Raw genomic sequence first — 5,308 nt, 5'->3', positions numbered from 1 at the left:
CAACGGAAGAAATTTGGGGGTGCCGGTGGGCCACAAACCAGCATTCGCCGAAACTTTGGATTATCGTGAAAAATGTGTTAAAGCTCGTTATTTGAGGCTGAAATCGAACAAGTTGATTCCTGAAATCAAACAGGTTGATTCCTAAAAAGAGCTCCGACGCGTGATTGAAAAACAGAGAGAAAAAGAAACAGGGTCCGGTACAACTTTCTGAACGGCTGAAATTGAAGTGATACACGGTTTTTCGGGATTCCGGGGTCACGGAACAAAATTCTACGGAAATCACGTAGAAAGTTCGTCGGTTAAGATAAACCGGCCACGCAAAGTTTGAGCACCAACGGAAGACATTTGGGGGTCTTTGGTGTGCCTGAAACCAAAGATTCGCCAAACTCGGATTATCGTGAAAAATGTGTTAAAGCTCGTTATTTGAGGCTGAAATCGAACAGGTTGATTCCTGAAATGAGCTCGGACGCGTGATTAAAAAATAGGGATAAAAAGAAACAGGGTCCGGTACGACCTTCCGAACGGCTGAAATTGAAGTGTATAATACACGGTTTTTCGGGATTCCGGGGTCCCGGAACAAAATTCTCCGGAAATGAAATAGAAAGTTCCTCGGGTCAGATAAAGCGGCCACGCAAAGTTTGAGCACCAACGGAAGAAATTTGGAGGTGCCGTTGTGCCACAAACCAGCATTCGCCGAAACTCTGATTATCGTGAAATATGTGTTAAAACTCGTTATTTGAGGCTGAAATCGATCTGGTTGATTCCTGAAATCGAACAGGTTGATTCCTGAAATGATCTCGGACGCATGATTGAAAAACAGGGAGAAAAAGAAACAGGGACCAGTACGACCTTCCGAACGACTGAAATTGAAGTGTATAATACACGGTTTTTCGGGATTCCGGGGTCCCGGAACAAAATTCTCCGGAAATCACATAGAAAGTTCCTCGGGTCAGATAAAGCGGCCACGCAAAGTTTGAGCACCAACGGAAGACATTTGGGGTGCCGTTGTGCCACAAACCAAAGATTCGCGAAACTCGGATTATCGTGAAATATGTGTTAAAGCTCGTTATTTGAGGCTGAAATCGATCTGGTTGATTCCTGAAATCGAACAGGTTGATTCCTGAAATGATCTCGGACACGTGATTGACATAAAGGGAGAAAAAAAAATTAGGGTCCAGTACGACCTTCCGAACGGCTAAAATTGAAGTGTATAATACACGGTTTTTCGGGATTCCGGGGTTCCGGAAAAAAATTCTCCGGAAATCACATAGAAATTTCCTCGGGTCAGATAAAGCGGTCACGCAAAGTTTGAGCACCAACGGAAGACATTTGGGGGTGCCGGTGTGCCAAAACCAAAGATTCCGAAACTCGGATTATTGTGAAAAATGTGTTAAAGCTCGTTATTTGAGGCTGAAATCGAACAGGTTGATTCCTCAAATCGAACAGGTTGATTCTTGAAATGAGCTCGGACGCGTGATTGAAAAACAGGGAGAAAAAGAAACAGGGTCCAGTACGACCTTCCGAACGGCTGAAATTGAAGTGTATAATACACGGTTTTTCGGGATTCCGAGGTCCCGAAAAAAAATTCACCGGAAATCACGTAGAAAGTTCCTCGGGTCAGATAAAGCGGCCACGCAAAGTTTGAGCACCAACGGAAGACATTTGGGGTCTTTGGTGTGCCCAAACCAAAGATTCGCCAAACTCGATTATCGTGAAAAATGTGTTAAAGCTCGTTATTTGAGGCTAAAATCGAACAGGTTGATTCTTGAAATGAGCTCGGACGCGTGATTGAAAAACAGGAGAAAAAGAAACGAGGTCCTGATTTACCTTCCGAACGGCTGAAATTGAAGTGTATAATACACGGTTTTTCGGGATTCCAGGGTCCCGGAACAAAATTTTCCGGAAATCACATAGAAAGTTCCTCGGGTCAGATAAAGCGGCCACGCAAAGTTTGAGCACCAACGGAAGACATTTGGGGGTGTCGTTGTGCCACAAACCAGCATTCGCCGAAACTCGCATTATCGTGAAAAATGTGTTAAAGCTCGTTATTTGAGACAAAAATCGAACAGGTTGATTTTTGAAATCGAACAGGTTGATTCCTGAAATGAGCTCGGACGCGTGATTGAAAAACAGGAAGAAAAAGAAACAGTTCCGGTACGACCTTCCGAACAGTTTGAAATTGAAGTATATAATACACGATTTTTCGGGATTCCGGGGTCCCGGAATAAAATTTTCCGGAAATCACATAGAAAGTTTCTCGAGTAAGATAAAGCGGCCACGTAATGTTTGAGCACCAACGGAAGACATTTGGGGGTGCCGGTGTGCCACAAACCAGCATTCCCCGAAACTCGGATTATCGTGAAAAATGTGTTAAAGCTCGTTATTTGAGGCTGAAATCGAACAGGTTGATTCCTGAAATCGAATAGGTTGATTCGTGAAATAAGCTCGAACGCGTGATTGAAAAACAGGGAGAAAAAGAAACAGGGTCCGGTACGACCTTCCGAACGGCTGAAATTGAAGTGTATAATACACGGTTTTTCGGGATTCCGGGGTCCCGGAACAAAATTCTCCGGAAATGAAATAGAAAGTTCCTCGGGTCAGATAAAGCGGCCACGCAAAGTTTGAGCACCAACGGAAGACATTTGGGGGTGCCGGGATGCCACAAACCAGCATTCGCCGAAACTCGGATTATGGTGAAAAATGTGTTAAAGCTCGTTAATTGAGGCTGAAATCGAACAGGTTGATTCCTGAAATCGAATTGTTTGATTCCTGAAATGAGCTCGGACGCGTGATTGAAAAATAGGGAGAAAAAGAAACAGGGTCCGGTACAACTTTCCGAACGGCTGAAATTTAAGTGATACACGGTTTTCCGGGATTCCGGGGTCCCGGAACAAAATTCTCCGGAAATCACATAGAAAGTTCCTCGGGTCAGATAAAGCGGCCACGCAAAGTTTGAGCACCAACGGAAGACATTTTGGGGTGCCGGTGTGCCACAAATCAGCATTCGTCGAAACTCGGATTATTGCGAAAAATGTGTTAACGCTCGTTCTTTGAGGCTGAAATTGAACAGGTTGATTCCTGAAATCAAACAGGTTGATTCCTAAAATGAGCTCGGACGCGTGATTGAAAAATAAGAAGAAAAAGAAACAGGGTCCGGTACGACCTTCCGAACGGCTGAAATTGAAGTGTATAATACACGGTTTTTCGGGGTCCCGGAACAAAATTCTCCGGAAATCACATAGAAAGTTCCTCGGGTGAGATGAAGCGGTCACGCAAAGTTTGAGCACCAACGGAAGAAATTTGGGGGTGCCGGTGGGCCACAAACCAGCATTCGCCGAAACTCGGATTATCGTGAAAAATGTGTTAAAGCTTGTTATTTGAGGCTGAAATCGAACAAGTTGATTCCTGAAATCAAACAGGTTGATTCCTAAAAAGAGCTCCGACGCGTGATTGAAAAACAGAGAGAAAAAGAAACAGGGTCCGGTACAACTTTCTGAACGGCTGAAATTGAAGTGATACACGGTTTTTCGGGATTCCGGGGTCCCGGAACAAAATTCTACGGAAATCACATAGAAAGTTCCTCGGTTAAGATAAACCGGCCACGCAAAGTTTGAGCACCAACGGAAGACATTTGGGGTCTTTGGTGTACCTGAAACCAAAGATTCGCCAAACTCGGATTATCGTGAAAAATGTGTTAAAGCTCGTTATTTGAGGCTGAAATTGAACAGTTTGATTCCTGAAATGAGCTCGGACGCGTGATTAGAAAACAGGGATAAAAAGAAACAGGGTCCGGTACGACCTTCCGAACGGCTGAAATTGAAGTGTATAATACACGGTTTTTCGGGATTCCGGGGTCCCGGAACAAAATTTTCCGGAAATGAAATAGAAAGTTCCTCGGGTCAGATAAAGCGGCCACGCAAAGTTTGAGCACCAACGGAAGAAATTTGGGGGTGCCGTTGTGCCACAAACCAGCATTCGCCGAAACTCTGATTATCGTGAAATATGTGTTAAAACTCGTTATTTGAGGCTGAAATCGATCTGGTTGATTCCTGAAATCGAACAGGTTGATTCTGAAATGATCTCGGACGCATGATTGAAAAAACAGGGAGAAAAGAAACAGGGACCGCATTTACCTTCCGAACGATCAAAATTGAAGTGTATAATACACGGTTTTTCGGTATTCCGGAACAAAATTCTCCGGAAATCACATAGAAAGTTCCTCGGGTCAGATAAAGCGGCCATGCAAAGTTTGAGCACCAACGGAAGACATTTGGGGGTGCCGTTGTGCCACAAACCAGCATTCGCCGAAACTCGGATTATCGTGAAATATGTGTTAAAGCTCGTTATTTGAGGCTGAAATCGATCTGGTTGATTCCTGAAATCGAACAGGTTGATTCCTGAAATGATCTCGGACGCGTGATTGAAATACAGGGAGAAAAAAAATTAGGGTCCAGTACGACCTTCCGAACGGCTAAAATTGAAGTGTATAATACACGGTTTTTCGGGATTCCGGGATTCCGGGGTTCCGGAAAAAAATTCTCCGGAAATCACATAGAAAGTTCCTCGGATCAGATAAAGCGGTCACGCAAAGTTTGAGCACCAAGGGAAGACATTTGGAGGTGCCGGTGTGCCACAAACCAGCATTCGCCGAAACTCGGATTATTGTGAAAAATGTGTTAAAGCTCGTTATTTGAAGCTGAAATCGAACAGGTTGATTCCTGAAATCGAACAGGTTGATTCTTGAAATGAGCTCGGACGCGTGATTGAAAAACAGGGAGAAAAAGAAACAGGTCCAAGATCGACCTTCCGAACGGTTGAAATTGAAGTGTATAATACACGGTTTTCGGGATTCCGAGGTCCCGAAACAAAATTCACCGAAATCACGTAGAAAGTTCCTCGGGTCGATAAAGCGGCCACGCAAAGTTTGAGCACCAACGGAAGACATTTGGGGTGTCTTTGGTGCTACAAACCAAAGATTCGCCGAAACTCGGATTATCGTGAAAATGTGTTAAAGCTCGTTATTTGAGGCTGAAATCGAACAGGTTGATTCTTGAAATGAGCTCGGACGCGTGATTGAAAACAGGAGAAAAAGAAACAGGGTCCGTCACCTTCCGAACGGTGAAATTGAAGTGTATAATACACGGTTTTTCGGGATTCCAGGGTCCCGGAACAAATTTCTCCGGAAATCACATAGAAAGTTCCTCGGGTCAGACAAAGCGGCCACGCAAATTTTGAGCACCAACGGAAGACATTTGGGGGTGCCGGTGTGCCACAAACCAGCATTCGCCGAAACTCGCATTATCGTGAA

The sequence above is a fragment of the Silene latifolia genome, chromosome X (genome assembly GCF_048544455.1).
Source record: "Silene latifolia isolate original U9 population chromosome X, ASM4854445v1, whole genome shotgun sequence".
NCBI lineage: Eukaryota > Viridiplantae > Streptophyta > Magnoliopsida > Caryophyllales > Caryophyllaceae > Silene > Silene latifolia.
Note: the sequence above shows the minus strand (reverse complement) of the source record.